The sequence below is a fragment of the Danio rerio genome, chromosome 12 (assembly GCF_052040795.2).
Source record: "Danio rerio strain M-AB ecotype USA chromosome 12, GRCz13ab, whole genome shotgun sequence".
NCBI lineage: Eukaryota > Metazoa > Chordata > Actinopteri > Cypriniformes > Danionidae > Danio > Danio rerio.
The window spans coordinates 5,694,502-5,703,003 of record NC_141032.1 but is presented as its reverse complement, the minus strand read 5'-3'; positions in this window follow the sequence as shown (position 1 = coordinate 5,703,003).

Here is an 8,502-nt window from a genome sequence, read left to right as displayed (position 1 = left end):
ACTGGATATGTTAGGCATGTGTGTGAGTAAAATGTCAATGATTGTGTTATTTGATGAAGGTCAGATAACATTGATGATTAAATATTGTCATTTAGAGCTTGTTGACAATTCAAATATTGCTCTAAACAGGGTTCATGGACAATCTTACTACAGAATTCCATGACTTTTCAGAAACATTCAGGTAAATATTCATGATCTTGTTTCGTGTTTCATGTAATGTCTACGTAAACGTGGTAAATAAGAAAAAAATGCACATTCAAATTTTTCGCAGCATATCAAAATGTGCGTATCTATGTTTTGTATATTTATTTTTATATCTGTAAAATAGTTCTAGAAAGTATTGTGCTGTCTGTGTGAACATTTTAGAAATGCTGGCTTGTGTTTTCACAAGATTTATGAGATTAGACCTTTGCAGTTAGAAAACACGACACTCAAACTGCATCTTGAACTACAGTGAAATCGAGTAAAAGAGGCGAAGCTGAAACTGCTTTTGATTTTTGAAGTTATTGCTTTTGCAACGGAAGTTTGCGAAGTTTAACCCGCACAGAGAACCTAAAGGGACGGACAGCTCAATTTCATTTTATTAAAAATGTACCCAACTTTATCATCTCAAATGTATTCAAGTACACAGATAATTGTTAAGCAAATTTTCATGGCTTTTCCAAACATTTTGGGTTTATTTGCTTTTCCAAAATTTTTCCAGGCCTGGAAAATGTTATTTCAAAATGATTTTTCCAGGTTTTCCAGGACCGTATGAACCCTGTTTAAAAAATTACTCTCCTATCAGCTATTACCACTGTTGATATCCCACCATGTCCAATTATTGGTTTATTTGGGGTTCTTCCACCCAACCACACTTTACCCTCTTATTTTGTTGACTTTGTAGCCTTCTTAACCCTTCTGGCTAGCCGATTAATACTTCTGAACTGGAAGAGCCCTCACCCTCCTTCTCACTCTTGTTGGATACGAAATGTTCTTTATTTTATGAAATTAGAAAAAAATAGGTACTCTCTTCACCGAACTAGCACTATTTTTATTAAATTGTGGGAACCCCTTCGCAAATATGTCCAAACTCTTCAGCTTGACCCTGCTCCTTCTGATTGAGTCCCCACCCCCTAATGCCCAGCTTTTATGGGAAACTATTTCTGGTCAACACATTGTAGACTTGTTTTTTTATGTATATAAGATTGCACTAGTGTTGTTGTTTTTTATTTTATTTATCTATTTATTTTTATTATCTTATTTTTATTTATTATTATTATTTATTTATATTATCATTATTATTTGCTCAAAATACTCTTCAGTGTATTTGCTTATTGTTGCATGTTTATGTCTTTGTAAATCTTTGTAATGTTTCACAATGTATAAATAAAACATTTAAAAAAAATAATAATTTACTCACATAATTAGTTCCAGATATTCCTACATTTATTCTGGTGAACACTAGAGAAGATATTTTGAAGAAATATCTGGCTTTCTTCAAAATGCTTTATTTTGTGTTCAACCGAAGAGATTTTAAGGTGAATGGAGAGTAAATCATGACAAAATTTTCAGCTTTGGGTGAACTGTCCCTTTAACACTTCTGAAACTGAGACCTTGATACGGTGACTAAAACGATAAACACGTTTGAAAACATAGCATGGCTACACTTAATATTAATTATTAAAGGTGAAATCATGATTCAAATATTGAACGTCTGTCCTTTAATTATGTACAATATACAACACCTAAGATCCTCCAAAGAAAACGAGAAGAACGCTAGCGGTTAAGTGATATTGTCAACCAGCATTGTCCTTATTACACCCACAGCACTCAAGCTCTCCAAGTAAGAGGAGAAGTTCTCTGAAGCGGCCTATTATTAGCATTTTTAGACTTTCTGCACCCAGGATCTATTTCCACCGATAGGATTAGGCCTGATCTGTCAGTCTGTCATATAAAGAGATCTGTCTCCTTTTTCTCTTATATTGGGGGAGTGTCCTGCAGCAGGTAAATTCAAAAGAAAAGGCCTTGCATCATATGTACCAGGCTTTGTAAATCCTGGATTAGGTAAAAGTGATTATCAGGATATCCTCTCTTGAAGGCAGAGAGCTTGGCTTGACGCTTCAGAGCGCTCACACGTTTAAGTTCACAACGAGGAGCCCACAGACACAGCGAAGATGCTAAATTTACCACACTCACCATTACTTTAATGGGATCAGATATTAAGCATGCAATGTTTTAAACATCCAAATATCTGATATACCTGAAGCCCAAAACAAACAAGTGTGTTCATGCTGTTATTGCATGGTCTTGACTTTATGATATTGGTGGTGAAGTGTTTATTTGAAATCCCTCTGCCTCAGGCTTGCAGTGAAATCTTGAACTGTTGACACATATAATCTGTGCTGATACATGCAAAACATCGTCAGCAATCCATGCACACCACCCTTCAGCACAGAGGGATTTCTTATATTTACACCCAAACAGACAACCATTACATCCAATGAGCTGAGATTAGACTCAGTTAGCTTAATATCAAGATCTGGTTGACTTAGCTTGAATTAGTAATGTTGCAAATAAAGCAGAGGAAGATCTGATTGCAGTGTCTTAGAATATACAACAATCGGTTAACATCCATGAAGAAACAGATAGAGTTTGATTGAGTTAGATGGATGGATGGATGGATGGATGGATGGATGGATGGATGGATGGATGGATGGATGGATAGATGGATGGATGGATGGACGGATGGACAGATAGAATGATAGACAGACAAATAGACAGACAAATGGATAGATAGATGATAGATAGATAGATAGATAGATAGATAGATAGATAGATAGATAGATAGATAGATAGATAGATTGATAGGTAGGTAGGTAGATAGATAGATAGATAGATAGATAGATAGATAGATGGATGGATGGATGGATGGATGGATGGATGGATGGATGGATGGATGGATGGATGGATGGATGGATGGATGGATGGACGGACGGACGGACAGATAGAATGATAGACAGACAAATAGACAGACAAATAGACAGACAGACAGACAGATAGATAGATAGATAGATAGATAGATAGATAGATAGATAGATAGATAGATAGATAGATAGATGGATGGATGGATGGATGGATGGATGGATGGATGGATGGATGGATGGATGGATGGATGGATGGATGGATGGACGGACGGACGGACGGACGGACGGACGGACGGACGGACGGACGGACGGACGGACGGACAGATAGAATGAAAGACAGACAAATAGACAGACAGATAGACAGATAGACAGATAGATAGATAGATAGATAGATAGATAGATAGATAGATAGATAGATAGATAGATAGATAGATAGATAGATAGATAGATAGATAGATAGATAGATAGATGGATGGACGGACAGATAGATGGATAGACAGACAAATGGATGGATGGATGGATGGATGGATGGATGGATGGATGGATGGATGGACGTACGGACAGACGAACGGACGGACGGACGGACGGACGGACGGACAGACTGACAGACAGACAGACGGACGGACTAACAGACAGACAGACATATACCATAGCATGATTTCACAATGTTAACATGACTAGCAAACTTTTAGCTTGTTTAACACATTTTAGCATGCTGTTAGCATGTTTCTAACATACAGTAAACTAACATTATGCTAACAGGAATTGGCAGGTTGTTAGCAAGAATTGCTAACTTAAATTAGGTAAGATCACTTGGAAAATATTTGAAAAAGAACAAAAGCTTCACATGGAGCTAATAATAACACATACACACTCTCATTTGCTTTTCCTTAGCAGCATGTTCACAAAGTTTAATAACCTCTGTGGATAATTTGATTACTTTGTTTGCTGCCAATAGTTTCAGTGACGTGTGTTTTGTGGTTGGGGGCCAACACCACTATTGCAATGACCTAAATTTACCTCTTTTGAACAACTCAGAAAACTGAAACTTATGTAACTTGTCACAACTTCCCCTTTTAGTATGATAAAAACACTTAAGGTGACCTATGCTTGATAAAAACCATACACTGTAAAAGATATGGACGTGGTATCAGTGATGTCACTCATAGGTTTCTGAAGAACCCAAAAGAAGCTACCAGTAGGTGTGGGCAATACCAACCGGCGATACCAAACAAGGGCAAAGAGGCAGAGCCTGAGCAGAGCTCCAGACACCTGTTGGCATTTTGTTTTGACGGACTTTTCTTTGGAAGAACACTTAATACTTCACTACCTGCGACTCGTTTGTGTTCTGATCACATGTGCTTGGTTGTACACTATAGCAATAAAGTGTTTAGTCTTTTAAAAACACTGTTGTAATACATTGAGCCTCTAAACATAGTTCTTATAATGCTTTTCTATAAGAGGAAAACGCAAATTACTTCCAAACACCTCAAATATAGTCTGTGTTAGTAAATGCAAGGCTATTTATGAAAACCAGGCATAACAACAACGTTTCAGATGATTGTTTTATAGCCTACAGCTAATCAATCTGTCAGATTCTGGAGTGCATTAAAGATCTAAAGAAAAATATAAGTGATTAAGGATCTTAAATTAAGCAAATGCATTTATAGAGATGGTATATAAGTATATAATTTCACTCACCTGGGAAACGGAGGCCATGTGAATGGTTTGTGAGCACAATTAAGTGCACACAGCATGCCATATCATCTGATAATTGTAGAAAATAATTCCAAAAGGAGACTGACAGTGTAAAGCCACATAAAACAACACATAAATACGATGTCTGAGCCGAGTTCAGCGGCTAATCAGCCGGAATCAGCTGAGGTGAAGTGACGGCGACCAGCGAGACCTAGCTGTCACTCAAGTAGCCACGCCCTTAATTCTGCAGACCTGAACAAAACCTAATATAAAGGAAACTGATGAGTTATAAAAAAAATACTTATTATATTAGCTATGAACCAAAATCGTTCTTTGGACCAACATGTAAACAGCTTTTTTGCTGTAAAGGTTTTAGCAGTGGGGTCAATCGAAATTTGCTCTATTATGGAGCCTGGACTAGTGGAATTTTGATGAATTGCAGTTTTAGTTAATTCCGTGTTAGCTTCGCGAGGGAAAGCGGGAGGTTGCCGCTTGTAAAAAACACTTAAAGTTAGCATGTTGTTATCCAATATGTATGCTGTAAGTATGTTTCAAACATGGATTAGTATGTTATTATCAGGTGATATTATGAACTAGCATGTTGTTAATATGCTTCTAGCATGAATGTACATGTGTTAGCATGTTTTACTATTAGTTTTAAGCTTGTTGTCATCAGGTTATTGAGTGAATTAGTATGTTGCTAATATGTTTCTAGAAAGAAGTTGTTAGCCAAACCTATTATTGGTGATTATTAAAATTATCACTATGCACCATAGTCTTCTGCTTGACAAAGCTGCATTATGATGATGAAAAAAGGGGGTAGAAAGAATAGTCAGGACCACGGTAAAATATTATTAGAGTCCAAAGTTTTCCATAGCTGATGGATTGAGTTTTCAGGATGACATGGTCTTTCAGAGATCATTGTAATGTATATTGAATTGCTACATTTATATTTGCAAAAGGATTGTGTTGTGTAACAGTTGTCACTATTTTTTGTGTGAAAAATGTGAAAGATTTATTAGGATTTTCTTTTTGAACAGATAACACAAATATGTTAAGACCTCAGCATTTTACATGATAGCGTTGAACACTTTAAGTGTTTTTATCATACTAAAAGGGGGAGTTGTGACAAGTTACATAAGTTTCAGTTTTCTGAGTTGTTCAAAAGAGGTAAATTTAGGTCATTGCAATAGTGGTGTTGGCCCTCAACCACAAAACACACGTCACTGAAACTATTGGCAGCAAACAAAGTAATCAAATTATCCACAGAGGTTTTTTAACTTTGTGAACATGCTGCTAAGTAAAAGCAAATGTGGGTGTGCGTATAATATTCAAGTCAAAATGATTAGCCCTCCCTGTAAAGTTCTTTTTCAAATATTTTCCAAGTGATGTTTAACAGAGCAAGGAAAACTTCCTATAACTTTTTATATTATAATATATTATTTTATTTTAAGGTCAATATTTTTAGCCTACTTAAGAAATCTTTTATTTTGATTGAGAACAATCCACTGTTGTCTAATGACTTGCCTAATTAAATAAAAAGTTAAATATTATGTATTGTCATTGTGGCAAAGGCAAAAGAAAATGCTAAGAAACCAAATTATAAATTGGTTATTAAAACTATAATGTTAAAAATATGTTGAAAAAAGAAAACTTCTCTATGCCTACATTTAAACTATCCCTTTAATATGCTTTCTGTGTATACACTGTAAACCCTGTTGTTGTCATTAGTAAAGATATTGGGCTCTATTTTGACGAGCCATGCCTAAAGTGCAACGCGCAGGGCGCTAACACATTAAGGGCGTGTCAGAATCCACTTTTGCTAATATAAGGATGGAAAAATCTACTTTGCGCCGTGGCGCATGGTCTAAAAGGGTTGAGCTTATTTTCTTAATGAGTTATAGGTGTGTTTGGAGAATAAACCAATCAGATCTCATCTCCCATTCCCTTTAAGAGTCAGTTCGTTGCGCCATAAGCACATTCGCTATTTACATGACGTAAAGTAAGTGTAAGTGGAAAAACTGAGCATTTCACTAGCAAGAAAACAGTTAAACAGAGCATCTACAGCGCGAGAATGAGAGATAAATTATTAACTTTCACTTTTGCTCTCGTGGATAGGGAAACCTTGTACGTACAGACATCAATTAGCCTAAAAATAATTAATTTAGTTTAAGCGCAAATATTTGTTTCAAAACTATTTCTAAATTTAGTTCTAATTTCCAGCAAACGAATAAATAAACAATAATAACGAAGTGTGTTGAAAAACCTGAGTTATATCCTAAAACACATGCTGTGCCCCATATGGTCTAAAACCTGACAGGTGGGCAAATCTAAGTTTGTTTTAATAAAACAAATATAAACATGCATATAATAAATAATACTGCTAATAATAATAACATTATACAAAAGCAAATTGTCACAAATAAACTGAAAAAGCCCCCCGAGATGAAGAAGGTATGAAAGTATGGTTTTTATATTTATGTAGGCTAGAAAATAATATGTTTTGTAATATTTTAATCCTTTATATTTATGTCCTATTTATATACTTATTATATCCTATAAAAATCCTTAATACTTTTCCATTCTTTTTCATATGTAAAGATATTTGCGTTTTGCTCTACATCTTGTGTGTATTAAGCAGTGTATAAGCCAGGCACAACTAACAAGCTCTGCGCTGGACAACAGACCGTCTTTGTTCTGGTCTATAGAACAGACTATTTTAGTTTCTCAAAAAAGCAACGCGCCTCAACACGCCTTCTTTTTTAGATCAGAACGCCTATGGGCGCACATATGAGCGCAAATGCATTTGTGGCGCAAAACATCAAAACAACTCTTGCGCAAAGCTGAAACTAGCAAACAGCAAGAAGGTCACTAGTTTGAGGTCAGTTGGCATTTCTGTGTGGAGTTTGCATATACTCCCCATCTTGGCATGGGTTTTCTAGACATGAAATTTAGGTGAAGTAGGTAAGCTAAATTATCTGTGTGTGTGTGTATGTCCTGGTCCTCCAGGTTGGGAGTTGAGGCTAACAACCCACCTCAAAAAAATTAGATGTTACGAAACTCCAACATGGTGCGGCTAAATATCAACTTCGATATAAACGGCCCTGGGAGTAAGTAAAGAATATAAAAGCTGAAAAAATTTGTAAGTTTAGTCTAATAGCCAATTTAAGTTATCTGTACTTTTACATTTAAGTTATCTTTATTTTTATATTTAAGTTAACTTAATAAAAAGACCACATTTGGTTAACCTAGTTAAATTGTCGATTTCCCATTGCTCAAATGAATTGAGGGAATCACTTTCCTCAAATCTTTCGAGTAGTCTCAACTTATTAGGGTTTACAGTGTGTAACATTTCTTTTGTAAATTCATTTGGATTCAGAAACCAAAATAGTCTCTTCTTTGAGCCTCAGAATCAGTTGGTTTCAGTTACAAAATGTCTTTTAGGTGCCATTTCTTCTTCATTCTGTGAGAAATACAAATGTCTGAAATGTAATGACATTTCCGCAGTAGTAGAGTGTGTAAGTTGCTGAAAATAAGTCTGCTGGTTACTAGTACGGATCTAAGAAAAATATGTAGTTTCAATGTTCATAAAACAGAAATGTTCCCCCTTGGGCAGAGAACACAATCTCAGGCATGACTTAGAAAGACGCCGTGTGCTGAAGATTTCCAGATGTGTGTTTTGGCTTCGCAGCTCTTGCGTAATCCAGCTGCAAACTGAAGAAAAACACATTCGGGGAAGAGCAGAGGTCAATGCAGCCACAAACCCTGTTGAGACCTGAAACACGGCCGTTATGTAAAAACTTCTGTCCAATGGCAAGTGAATATCGAGACTTTGGGTGGGACTATGAGAACCCACCAGAATCCAAACCCTATATAAGTCACCTCGCAGGAATGCAGC